General features: G+C 43.1%; 1 pseudogene; it reads right to left on the reverse strand.

The window, feature by feature from the left end:
* Nucleotides 1–9,674: 9,674 nt before the first annotated feature.
* Nucleotides 9,675–12,794, reverse strand: LOC118653345 (annotated as a pseudogene).
* Between the last annotated feature and the right edge of the window lie 1,802 nt (nucleotides 12,795–14,596).

Here is a 14,596-nt window from a genome sequence, read left to right on the forward strand (position 1 = left end):
ATATCCTAAGAATTCTTTTTAACAGCCCCAGCAGCACTTCCAGAAAAATGGAACAGCGGACTCTCCCTCAGAGACAAAGATGTGCTTTCCTGTCCTTCAATTGGGACCCTAGCAATAGAGACCCCTTTGCACTGATGCATCCACATGCTTGTTGTCTTGACCTTTGTGGCTAACAACATGGGTTGAAGTCTATGATCAGTAGATGGCTGTGATGAAAAATCGGTTCTGTGTGATGCAGTCTAAGTACTTTACTTCTCTAAGTTCGAGTTACCTCATTCTACATTTTTATACTCAGCCTATGAACAAGATTAAGGGAAGTCAGTGGCCAGGGTTAGGGCTCAACCTGTGGATGAAGAACTAAGTGAAGGGCCTACCTTTTCTAATCCTGACTGCCTGCTTATAAGTAGCACTATGCTCTTCCCTACTGAGCTTTGTCCCATAATTCCAGTCTCTTCTAGTTGTTGTGTGACACAACAACTAGAAGAGACTGGAATTATGGGACAAAGACATTTAGGAAGGTAGGGAAAGATACTGTATATTTCCTTCCCAGTACTTAAACACTTTCTGTAAAGGAGGCAAGAAGAAAAGTTTCACTTCCACAGTCACCGATGTAGCAAGGAATTCTTGGGTTCCAAATAAATACTATTTGAAACGGATTCTTTGCTGTGAATTTCTCTCTGGGAGACTGGTAATGGGATGCTGCCAGAATATGTTTCAGTGAAGCTGTATCTTCTCCGCTTATACTAAGGGTGGGGAGGAAAGGAGATGGGCTGGGCCACCTTGGCCATGTTTGAGTTACCAAATGACAATAGAATTCCTGCTTAGAATGCTAGGGAAATGGGCTTCTCTGATCTCTTGGGAGGAATTGCAATCACCAAGTTTTGAAAAGCCTAGGGAGTCCGTAACTGAAGACTGCCTTTCATTTGGGACAGGAAAAGACAGACACAGAGGGCAAGACTGTTAAGTGCAAGGGCGTGAAGCACCATTTCCCCCTGCAGGATGCTGAGGTTGGTTTAGAGAAGAGGAGATGGTGGTAGTGATGGTGGAATGTGTCCTGCTTGATCTAAATGCTCACAGTCACCCTCTGTTTCTCTCTGTCCCTCAATAATTGCCATTACTATCCCCACTTTATAGGTCAGGAAATTGAGGCACAGAGACAAACAGAGGTCACATGGCTAGTGTGTTACAGAGTTATAATTTGAACCCAGGACTGTCTGACTCCAGAGGCTTCAGTTATGGTTATTGGGAAGTCCACTTGGAATAGCAGGGAGATATGGAGAAGAAAAGGTAGAGGGGTTTATGGTAACATGGCACCTCAAGGGTCTTGAGGTGGCCTCAATGCCAAGAGGTAATAGTACAGTGGTTAAGAGCATACACTAGGGAACCTACCAGTCTAAGTCAACAGTCTGTGTTCAAATCCCAGATCTACTGCTTCCTGGCTGTGTGAGCTTGGGCAAGTTACTTTGATCTCTCCATATCTCAGCTTCTTAATATGTGAAATAAGGAAATAGGGCTATTAATAGTACCTACTTCATGGGGTTAGTGTGATTGAATGAATCAATACAGGAGACAGACAGTGCCTGACATCCAATGAAGGCTACCTAGCTATTTAACATCTAGTGTAGCAATGAAGTGCACAACTGCTAGGCCTTTGGTTGGCTGAGAGCTCTTTGAGCCTCATTTTCTCCCTGCAAGGTACTTGAGAGTTCCTGTGATTAAATGAAGCAATGCATTTAGAGAAGAGCATACAGTGAGTACTCAATTCCCAACAGCTGTTTTGCATTTTTATTACATCAGCCCCTTGAAACTAACTCTAGGGTAGAGTCCACATTCTCCTGCTGGCCTAGGATCTGGGAGTTCAAATATTAAATGAGTGGGTGATTGGTAAATGATGGGGAACACCCTTCATTTATGTATGTATGTATGTATGTATGTATGTATGTATGTATTGTCTAAAGTTTTACATATGTCTCCTTTTTCCCCGATTGACCCCCACTCCCCCAGCCATTCCCACCCCGAGCAAGCCCCCACCCCCCAGTGTCTGTGTCCATTGATTATGCTAATATGCATGCATACATAATTTGATGAACAAGAATAGATCCAGAGACAAATGGCAGGGGAGGGGGGTTAGAGAGCACCCCTTTCATTTTTAATGCAAGTGACTTTAGGTCCTGCTGACAGACAGTGAGAGGGGGGAAGGAGGGTAGAAGAGGCCATGGCCTCAGATATCCAATGGGTCCAGATCTAGAGCTTCAGGAATCCAGTCCCTGAAAAGTGGTAGAGCCAGTAGGGAAGAACTTAGCTTCCAGAGTCAGACCTGCCTGGGTTCAATCCCAGTTCTATCACACTTGTGTGACTTTGGGCAAGTCATTTCACCTCTCTGCACCTATTTTGCCATCTGGAAAATGGAGGTAGTATGTGTACCTTCCTCAGAGGAGTGTTATAAAGATTAAATGCCTGAACATGTATAGAGAGCTTAGAGCGGTGCATGGCACATAATCTGATTATTGTTGCTGTATTTCCAGAGAGACCAGAGAGATGAGTGAGAAATGAAGAAAGACTGTGGTCCTTTTCTCCATCCTCTCCCTTTCCCCACTGGCTGGAAGATGCTCCTGTCCAAATAGGAAGTTGAAACCAAAATAGCACAGTAAAGGAAAGGAAGCACTCCCAGAGCAGATGGGCTCCCACTCACAGTCCTGAGGAATGTGCTGACTATTCAGGAACAGGCCTTTGGCAGTCACTTAATACAATCACGAAGCAAAGGGAAATGATCAAGTCTGTCACCAGGGTCAGTGCCAATTTATTTAAGAAAGTGGCGAGGCCGAAAAGGAGGATGTGGGGAATGGGAGGTTCCATACATTCCTGAAGCCGGCTCACAAGACCCCCAGGGCAGCAGTCTCAGGTGAATATAGGTGGAACCCCCCCTCCCCACAATCCCTTCCAAAGTCCCCAAGAGAGCAGTCTTGACCAGAGGGTGGGGTTGGGGTCTCTGAGCCAGGATAGATGGGTTGGCGACTTGCATGGGCTAGGTGAACTGGGAGTATCATGCTTTCTTTAGTCTATTCAGCAAACTTGTACTCAAGTGCTCACTCTGTGCCGGGCACTGGGCTAGAAGCTGTGAGAGATGCTGGTGAGAATGATATAAGTAAGGTCATGTCCTACACATGGGGATGTGTTCCCTACACATGGGGAAAGCATCTGAGAAACACTGAGTGGTCAGGGACCAAAAGGAATTGACCAGGAAAAAGGAGAGTGTCTGGAAAGGATTAATGCTTAACATGGAATAACCTTTATTGGTGGAATTAGTGGGGGTGTGATTTCCTGGGGGGTGGAGGGGCCACGGCAGATTGTAAACTCATTAAAAGAAAGGCTTATGCCTCTGTCAATCCCTTGACTAGTCGCTAGCAGGGCTTTACACCTAAACAGACTTCCAGTCAGGGCATTTATAATTAGATATTACCAGCTTTGATTGAGTGCCTACTATGTGCCAGTCACAATGCCAGCTGCTCTCCCATTATTTGAATATCTTAGATAATCTATTTGAGGTGGATTAATGGAAATATTGAGTGACTGGACATGAATTACAGAAACGTCCATAGGTATAACATAACCCAGTAATTCTCAAAGTGTGGTCCCTGACAAGCATTTCCTGGGGACTTGTTTGAAATACAAATTCTGGGCCTTATCCTATATGTACCCACTCAGAAATTTGGGGGTGTGGCTCAACAATCTGTATTTTATTTATTTTTTATTTTTTTAAAGTATATTTTATTGATTTTTTACAGAGAGGAAGGGAGAGGGATAGAGAGTTAGAAACATCGATGAGAGAGAAACATTGATCAGCTGCCTCCTGCACACCCCCTACTGGGGATGTACCCACAACCAAGGTACATGCCCTTGACCGGAATCGAACCTGGGATCTTTCAGTCCGCAGGTCAATGCTCCATCCACTGAGCCAAACCAGTTAGGGCAACAATCTGTATTTAAACAAGCCCTCCAGGGAATGCTGATGCACAGTCAAGTTTGCAACCCACACCTCTAACCTAGTGTTCTTTAAAGGGGGATCAAAGCTGCCCCAGGCATTTGCGGGGAACTTCTAAGGAGAGGAATGGGGCTGGAGCTGCTCTATTTTCATCTGTCTTACATGTTGAGCTGCCACATCAGATTTTGTTTAAAGAAAGTGCTTCTAACTGAAAAAGTTTGAAAACCACGATTCCACTCTACCTGTCCTACCTCATCATCTGTACAGATGGGGATACCGAGGCTCCGAAAGGGAAAGGCTCCAGGAAGCAGGGATGGGACTAGCAGCCAGCTCCTAACTTTCAGCCCAGGGGCCTCTCAGGTGACCCCCCACAATAAAGAGGAAACAGGAAGACGAGCCTTTGAGCTGTCTTTTATTAAGATTCTGGGAGCTGCCTGCTTCTCTTTCTAGCTATGGCAGGAAAGGCCAGAGGTTTCTGGGGCTCTTCTGGTTTCCTCTCTTCTCCTGAGGCCCAGAGCCTATATCCCCACACTGCCTCCCAACCAGCTGGACTCTCCCCCTGTAGCCCTCATCTCAAGGTGGAACATCATGGGAGGGTCTGCCTGAGCGTCTAGCCTCTCCCTCCAAGCACGTGCCAGTCCTCTCAAGCCCACATGATGTCTAAGGCTTTACCCAAGGTTGAATTTTCCTGCCCTCTTTGCCTTGCCCACCCCAATCCAATGCTTCATCATTGCCATCATACTATGAACTGGGGTCACTGTGAGTCTCTCCTAGGGAGTCATTGCATTCTGTACCATGTCTCCTCCCTTCCTAGCTGCCAAGATTGCCAGGCCTATTATCCCAGCACGTAGCTTGTGGGGCTTGGTAAATGGGTAGTGATGTTGATGGCATTGAGGTCTGCACTACCTGCTGCTGGTTCTCCCCAAGACCCGAAGACCCAGCTGGCAGGACATCCCCACTGTTGTCTGTGCCCTTTCAGGTGCCGGGCATTGCTTTTGACTTCAGACTTGAGCTTCTGCCAACCACTTATGGCTCTTTTTCCCAGGGCAAGAGCCCTCAGGTCAGCCATCTCCACAGTGCAAGAGAGAATGTAGCGGCCCCTCTGGGTGCCAATTAAGAACAGGCCTGAGGCTAGGGCAAAATCTAGAGCTGCTGGGCCTATGTGAACAAAGTCAAGGTAACTGCAATGTGGTGTGTGTCAGCTGGCTCTTCTCTTGTGTGTGTGTGTGTGAGAGAGTGAGAGTGTGAGAGAGAGAGTGTGAGAGAGAGAGAGTGAGAGAAAGAGAAAGAGAGAGAGAGAGAGAGAGAGGTGGGGGAGGTGGATTCTGGAGGAGAGAGAAAATGAAGAGACCTTGGAAACATGACCACTAAAAGGCTAACATTCACAGACCAAGCCAGCACATCCCCCCTGCAAAGACATTTGAAACCCTAGCCAGGCCCACCCCTGTCAGACCTCTTAGCCTCTGTGGAGTGGTTTATAGCAGGAATTTCACAGCTGATGGAAGCTGGACAGTGTGAAGGAAATAGCTTGGGCTCTGGAGTTGGATGGATAAACATTCAAATCTGGGCTCAGCCACTCACTAGGTGATTAATCTTTTTTAAAAAATTTAATCCTCACCCGAGGATATTTTTCCATTGATTCTTAGAGAGAGTGGAAGAGAGAGGGAAAGACAGAGAGAAATATCAATGTGAGAGAAACACATTGATTGGTTGCCTCCTGCATGTGCCCTGACCAGGGCCTGGGTGGGGGAGGAGCCTGCAACTGAGATATGTGCCCTTGACCAGATCGAACTTGGGACCCTTTGGTCCACAGGCTGACACTCTATCCACTGAGCCAAACTGGCTAGAGCTAGATGATCTGTCTTATGTGAGGGACTCCACTTCCTTGAACCTCAGGCTCCTCAGCTCCAAAAAAAAGTGATGGAAATATGAGGTTGAACCATATGAAAATGCTATTTTGTTAGTTAAGTAAGGTTAAAAATTGCCATTTTCAAATTGGTTCAACCCAATAGCACCTTCCTCATAGGATTATTGTGCAGATTAAATTAGATAATCTACAAAAGTGTTTATGCCAGTACCTGGCACATAATAAGTGCCCACTAAAGGATAGTGGTGATGATGGTGATGACAGTGGGTATCTAACACCTAACATTGGCCACAGATTGAGGCCCAGCCTTGACTATATCACAAACACAGGTCCTGGATAAACTGAAATACATCAGCAACACAATCTGAGGAGCTAAAGTGGACCCTTGGCCAAATATCTCTCCTCTCTGGGCTGGGACAGCTCTTAAAATTTCTTGCTTTGTGGTGAAGCCACTGTCCAACGAAGGGTCCCATTAAAGAGCCACAAAAGGGAAACATTAACCTATTGACTCATTGATCCATTCATACATTCAACAGCTTGCATTGAGAGCCTATTATGTGCCAGGCACTGTGTTAGGTGCTGGTTGAAGAAGGTATGGTCCCTGTCCTGGAGGAATCTGCAATTTGATACGGTAGAAAACCCCAGGACAGGTACCAACAGTCCACTGCTGACAAGTGTCATAGTCATAAAAAGTATATCCAGAGACTCATAGGGGTACTGAGGAGGGATCATCCAACTCTAGAGGCTGGGGAAGGCTACACAGACAAAGATGGGCCATGAAAGATCTGTAGGAATTTCTTGGATGGAGAAGGTGCAGTTGTAGAAGGACATTTCAAGCAGGAGAAACCTAACATGTGGAGACACCAGACTGCAAAGGGGAGTGGTTGGGTTTGGTTCAAAGTCCAGTGTGTCTGCAGCATAGTGTGGGGAAGGAAGTGGCAGGAGCTGAGGATGAAGGGATAGGTCAGGACTGAGTTAGGAAGTGCATTGAATGCCAACCTAAAGGGCTGGGGTATGATATTGCAGGTAATTGACAACCAACAGATAAGGGTTTCCCAGAATGTCCAAGCAAAAACACACACACTTGTTTTTGTTTTTTTCTGGAGTAGGCACTGGGGATCTGAGATATATGTGTTTTTTTTTCATTGTTAGTAATTATTCTCCACCTCCTTGAACCTCGGTCTCCCTGTCTTATTCCTGATCTTAAGGGAAACACTTGCAGTTTTTGCCCATTGAGTATGATGTTGGTTGTGGTGTAGTCATATATATATATATAGCCTTTATTACATTGAGGTATATTCCCTCTATTCCCACTTTGCTGACAGCTTTTATCATAAATGGGTGCTGGATTTCACAAAATGTTTTTCTGCATCTATTGATATGATCACAATCATGTGGTTTTTATCCTTCATTTTGTTTTTGTGGTGTATCACATTTATTGATTTGTGGATATTGTAGCAACCTTGCACCCTTGGAATAAATTCCATTTGATCATGGTGTATGATATTTTTAATGTATTGCTGGATCCGGTTTTCTAATATTTTGTTGAGGATTTTAGCATCTATGTTCATCAGGGATATTGGCCTATAATTTTCTTTCTTTTTTGTAGTGTTTTTATCTGGTTTTGGAATTAGGATAATGCTGGCCTTCTAAAATGAGCTTGGGACCTCCCTCTTCTTTACTTTTTGGAATATTTTGGAAGGATAGCTGTTAGTTCTTTGACTATTTGGTAAAACTCACCTGTGAGGCCATCTAGTTCAGGACTTTTTTTGTTGTGAGTTTTTTTATTACTGCTTTAATTTCACTAGTTGTAACCTGTCCAGATTCTCTGATTCTTCCTGATTCAGTTTTGGAAGATTGTATGTTTCTAGGAATTTATTCATTTCATTCAGATTGTTCAATTTGTTGGCATATAGTTGTTTGTAGTATGTTTGTTTGTTTGTTTTTTACAATCCTTTGCATTTCTTTGGTGTCATTTGTTACTTGTCCTCTTTCATTTCTGCTTTTATTTACTTGGGTCCCTTCTCTTTTTTTACGAGTCTGGTTAAAGGTTTGTCTTCTTTGAACATTTTTGTAAAGGCTTTTTGTGTGCATGTTATACTTTCTCTTGGATAAATACCTAAAAATGGAATTGCCAGCCCAAAGTATTGGCTTATATTTAATTTTATGAGAAACTACTGGACTGATTTCCACAATGGTTGTACCATTTTATACTGCAATCAACAAAGAGAGTTCTCACTGCTTTGCATCCACTTGGTATTTTCATTTTTAAAAAATCTATTCTAGTGGTGTGTACTAATATCTCATGGTGGCTTTAATTTGCATTTCACTGATGACTAATGATGCTAAGCATCTTTTTATATGTTTATTGGTCATTTGTATGTCATTCTTTGTGAAGTGTCCATTCTTTGGGTATAATTTACAGACTATACAGTGTGGGGCAAAAGTAGGTTTACAATGTGAGTACACAAAAAACAGAGTTTATTCTTATGTTATTATTTATTATTATATTATTTTCCATACAAACAACTCTAAACCTACTTTTGCCACAGACTGTATAATGTACTCATGAAAAATGTGCAAAGTGTTCAAAGATTTTTGACAAATGAATAAAACCATGTAATGAGCACTACCTACATAGAAGTTTATCAATATTACTATTTGCTTGAAAACACCAGCTTTTGGTTTCATTGATTTTCTCTCTCTCTCTCTCTCTCTCTCTCTCTCTCTCTCTCTCTCTCTCTCTCTCTCTCCCTCTCTTTGCTATTTCTGCTCTTTCTTCTACTATTTCCTTCCTTTTACTTACTTTGGGCTCAATTTGCTCTTCTTTTTCTAGCTTCTTAAATTTGAAGTTGAAGTCGTTGATCTGAGACCTTTCTTCTTTCTTAATATAGGTATTAAGGGCTATAAATGTCCCCGTAAGTACTGCTGTAGCGGCATCTCACAAATTTTTATATGCTGTTTTCATTTTCTTCCATTTAAAAATACGTTTCAATTCCCTTTTGATTATTCTTTGACCCATAGGTTATTTAAAAGTGTGTCATTTAATTTCCAAATATTTAAGAATTTTCTGACATCTTTTTGTTATTGCTTTCTAATTTAATTCTGTTGAGGTCAGAAAACATGCTTTCTATGATTTCAGTCCTTTAAAATTTATTGAGACACGTTTTATGGCCCAGCATATGGTCTATCGTGGAGAATGTTCCATGTGTGCTTGAGAAGAACGTTTATTCTGCAGATGTTGGGTTTAGTGTTCTATTCATGATAGTTAGGTCAAGTTGATTGATAGGGCTGTTCAAGTCTTCTACATCCTTAATAATTTTCTGTTTACTTGTTTTTTCAGTTACTGAGAGAGAACTGTTAAACTCTCCAACTATAATTGTAATTTTGTTTATTTCTTGTTTCAGTTCTGTCAGTTTTGGCTTTAAGTATTTTGGGGCTTGTTAATAGGTACTTACACATTTAAGATTGTTATATTGTCTTGAGGAAGTGACCTTTTTATCACTATAAATGTCTTTTTTAAAGGGAATAATAGGTTCAGGTTATTTTACAAAAAGAGCTCAAGATGCTTAGAAAAATCAACTGGGCTTGCTGGTGTCAAAACAATTCTTCCCAGTACTGCACAAGGACACTAAGATATCTCATCTACTACACAAAGTCAGCATGAAAGGGTGCAGACAGGTTTTGTGTCAGACAGAAAAGAGAGAAATCCACATATTAAGTAACATGTCCACAATGACTATAATGCATTCCTAGGGGGGATAAACATGTATTTGTAGAATGGAAAACAAAGCTTTCCATAGAGAAACCACTTTCATGAGATGATTAGGTGGACTTGAGTTCTGTTTCTGCATCTGTCACTTAGTGAATGAAGATACCATCTTCTGGATGGTCCATGTCATCCATTTCATACATATATGATGATGCTATCACAAGTGTAGTCCCATCATTATTGAAGGCAAGTGATGCAATACTGGTGGGATACTGATGGAACTGGCACAGTCACTTTTTAAAAAAGTGGATCCCAAATATTTACAAATCCTTCAGAACCACCTATGGCAAATGCATTGTGGATGTTGTGAAAAGAAATAGCATTGACTAGGTAAATCTGCTCAATATTATTTTCTTTTAGTCTGTGACACTTAAAGGCATATGTTTTCTTCTGTACCCCAGGGCTTGGGTCTAAGTCCTCAACTGCCACTTGGCCTTCAGTAGAGCTCAATACATAACCCTGCTTGTTTGGAAATGCTCACATGTAGCAAGTCTGGTACTTCAGGCTGGACTCACGGTGCTGCTATGTGTAGCCTATGTTCCGTAGGTCCCACACCAATACTCTGTGGCCTTCAGTGTCCACAGTTAGCCTGTCTCCAGACACTAAGAGGGTATACACCTTTTCAGGCTGACAGAAGGTCCCAGCAAGAAGGTCTGTGATCTCATAATTTTTTTTATTGTCTAAAGTGTTTTTTTTGGTTTTGTTTTTTTAGTTACATATATATATATATATATATATATATATATAATTATCTTAAGTTTTACATATGTCTCCTTTTTCCCTAATTGACCTGCCCCAACCATTCCCACCCCGGGCAAGTCCCCACTGCCCCAGTGTCTGTGTCCATTGGTTATGCTAATATGCATGCATACAAGTCCTTTGGTTGCTCTCTAACCCCCCACCTCCCCTGCCATTTGTCTCTGGATCTATTTTTGTTCATCAAATTATGTTGATCATTATATCCCACATATTAGTGAGATCATGTGATATTTATCTTTCTCTGACTGGCTTATTTTGCTTAGCACAATGCTCTCCAGTTCCATCCATGCTGTTGCAAATGGTAAACGTTCCTTCTTTTTTATAGCGGCACTAGAGGCCCAGTGCACAAAATTTGTGCACTGAGGGGGGGGTCCCTCAGCCCAGCCTGAACCCTCTCCAATCTGGGACCCTCAGGTACATCTACACAATGGCCCTGTGGGATCTGGCCTAAACTGGCAGTCAGACATCCCTCTCAAAATCCGGGACTGCTGGCTCCCAAACGCTCACCTGCCTGCCTGCCTGATTGCCCCTAACCACTTCTGCCTGCCTGCCTGATCACCCTGTAGCCACTCCCTTGCTAGCCTGATCGACACCTAACTGCTCCCCTGCTGGTCTGATTGCCCCAAACTGCCCTCCCCTGTCTGCCTGATCACCCCTAACAGCCTCTGCCTCAGTCCCCACCACCATGGCTTTGTCCAGAAGGAAGTTGGACATGTGGAAGATGGCCAGTCGACCTGGTCTAATTAGCATATTACCCTTTTGTTAATATAGATAGATTATATAGGATAGGATTGCTTAAATGGGGGGGAGCCTTTTTCATCAGGAGGAGATGCTCTTGGCAGACAAAAACACATAATCCCTATATCTGGACTGATAGCCAGCCATATGCACTATACTGCCAAAGCAGTCATTAAAAATTTGAACTGCTTTCTTTTTTTTTTTTTTTAATATATTTTATTGATTTTTTTTGAGAGACGAAGGGAGAGGGATAGAGAATTAGAAACATCGATCAGCTGCCTCCTGCACACCCCCCACTGGGGATGTGCCCGCAACCAAGGTACATGCCCTTGACCGGAATCAAACCTGGGACCCTTCAGTCCACAGGCCGACGCTCAGTCCACTGAGCCCCACCGGCTAGGGCTGAACTGCTTTCTTACACCTTACACCAAACAGCTGTTGCCTTTAAAACCCCTCCTCAGCCCCCACCTTAGGTTCTGCCTTCCCAGTTCACCCAGATTAGGTTCTGATTGGTCAGTTTTGATGCCAGTCAGCGTCAAAAGCTCCACGTCCTAGGCAGCCATTGGTTCCTGGCACTTCACCCAGATTAGGTTCTGATTGGTCAGTTTCTATGCCAGTCAGCGTCTTCGAGCCTATCTCTGGGCCTGATCAAAGAGGCGGGGCTGATTAGCAGCCCCCCAGAAGCCTGGAGAGAAAGAGAGGCAAGGCTGATGGGGAAGCCCAGAGAGAAAGAGAGAGGCAACAGTTGATCAACAGCTGCCACAGAGGCTGCAGATCAGACCCTGCCTCTCTCTCTGCCAGCCTCTCTCCAGGCCTGATCTGCAGCCCCCTCGGCAGTCAGTGCTGGGTCACCATGGCAACCCAGCACTGGCTTCTGGTGTTTCATCAAGCCTTTGGTCCTTACGGACCCTGGCTCTTTATATATATATATATATATATATATATATATATATATATATATATATATATATATAGTATTCCATTGTGTAGATGTACTATAGTTTTTTAATCCATTCATCTACTGATAGGCACTTAGGTTGTTTCCAAATCTTAGCTATTGTAAATTGTGCTGCTATGAACATAGGGGTGCATATATCCTTTCTGATTGGTGTTTCTGGTTTCTTGGGATATATTCCTAGAAGTGGGATTACTGGGTCAAATGGGAGTTCCATTTTTAACTTTTTGAGGAAACTCCATACTGTCTTCCACAGTGGCTGCACCAGTCTGCATTCCCACCAGCAGTTCATGAGGGTTCCTTTTTCTCCACATCCTTGCCAGCATTTGTTGTTTGTTGATTTGCTATCCCACAATTTAACTGTCTTATCCTAACTCCTAGTAACCATCACATTTACTTCTGGACAGGATTCAACACATTTGATAGGGGTATCATGGGTTCCAACAAGATTTTCTTGGTCGGTGTTCAAATCATGCATTTTCAATTGATGATCTAATCCTCCACTCCAGACATGTGTTGGAATCTAGAAGGCACAGTCCAGCATGGTGCCAGTCTGCTGGTACTTGAACCAAATGGAGTTGACTGGTACATCATAGAGGCATACTGACGCATCTCAGGAGGAAACCAGCAGGAACTGGAAGGTGTTGGGGTTGAACTTCACTGAGAAGATGCCATCCTCAGGTGGCTCAGTCAGCTTGAACTCATTATGACCGGTCATCTTGAGTTCCTCCCAGAATCCTAAATGTCTTTACACTTGGTAATAGTTCGTGTCTTAAACCTTACTTTGAAATTAATATAGCCATATCCATCATTTTAGTTTTAACATATCTGTGCCTTTATATTTAAAAACAATCTTACAGACAGCAAAAAAGTTGAGGCCAATATTGTTTTGTTAACAGTGGAATGGTATTTAATTTTATTGCTTACTAGTAGAGTAAATTTATATTTAATGTAGTTATTGATATGGTTGGGTTCAGGTCATCATTTCTCTAATTGATTTTTATTATTTCCAGCTATACTTCACCAACTTTTCCCTTTTTCTGCCCTTTCTTACACTGAGTATTTAATTTAATTTTTTTTTACTTTGAAATAATTTGAGATTTACAGAAGAGTTGCAAAGATAGTAAGAGTGTTCCCAGACAATTTTATCCAACTTCCTTTAATGTTAACACCTTACATAAACATGGTAACATATTTATCAAAACTAAGACATTCACATTGGTATAATACAATTAACTACACTAATGACTTCATTTGGATTTTCCCATTAATGACTTTTTCTGTTCCAGGATCCCATCCAGGATATCACATTTCAATTTGTCATCATATCTCCTCAGATTCCTCCTGGCTATGAGAGTTTCTCAGACATTTCTGTGTGTGTGTGTGTGTGCGTGTGCGTGTGCGTGTGCGTGTGTGTGTTTTATGATCTGTACAGTTTTTAGGAGTACTGGTCAGGTATTTTGTAGAATGTCTCTCAATTTGTGTTTGTCTGATGTTTTCTCTTGGTCAATGTGTGGTTATAACATTTTAGGAAGAATACCATTAGGTGTTGTACCCTTGTCATCCCATCACATCAGGAGGGGTACATGACATCAACATGTCTTACTGATGATGTTAACTTTGATTTCCTGTTCAAGGTGGTATCTGTTAGATTTTTCCACTTTAAAGCTGCTGTTTCTCCCATTTCAAATTCTATTTATTATATGAAAATCCCTAAGCTTAGCCCATACTCAAGGGGAGGAAAATTAGGCTCCACCTCCTGGAGGGACAACTATCAAAGAATAATACAAATATTATCCTATCTAATAAAAGAGAAACATGGTAATTAGCCATACATCTGCTACCCTTCCCATTGGCTAATCAGGGCGATATGCAAATTAACTGCCAGCCAAGATGGCGGCCGGCAGCCAGGCAGCTTGAAGCGAACATGAGGCTTGCTTGCTTCAGTGACGGAGGAAGCCAACGTTCCCCGCCTGCCTTGCCGGCCTCTGAGCTTGCAGTTTGAAACATTGTTACAAAAATAGAAGCTAAACAAAACCCCAGAAACCTGCTTTCAGCCAGCCGGGATCTCAGAGCTGGAGTTGAAACAGTGTTTCGATTATAGAACCCAAACAAACCAGATACTTGCTTTCAGCAGCCGAGGCCTAAGAGCTGGAGCCAAGCCTCAGAGCTAAAGCTGGCCCAGAATAAAAAAAGAAAAAAGAATAAAAGGAGTGGTTGGGAGCTTCAGTCACCCGCCAGCCTGAAAACAGCCCTTAGCCCCTCACCCAGACTGGCCAGGCACCCCAGTGAGGACCCCCACCCTGATCCAGGACACCCTTCAGGGCAAACCAGCTGGCCCCCACCCATGCACCAGACCTCTATCCTATATAGTAAAAGGGTAATATGCCTCCCAGCACCGGGATCAGCAGAGCCGCGAGGCCTCCCGGCACCGGGATCAGCGTGACAGGGGGCAGCGACCAAACCCCCTGATCACCCTGCGGCTCTGTGTGTGACAGGCTGCGGTGCCCCAACCCCCTGATC

Source organism: Myotis myotis, unplaced genomic scaffold (assembly GCF_014108235.1).
Source record: "Myotis myotis isolate mMyoMyo1 unplaced genomic scaffold, mMyoMyo1.p scaffold_m19_p_4, whole genome shotgun sequence".
Lineage (NCBI taxonomy): Eukaryota > Metazoa > Chordata > Mammalia > Chiroptera > Vespertilionidae > Myotis > Myotis myotis.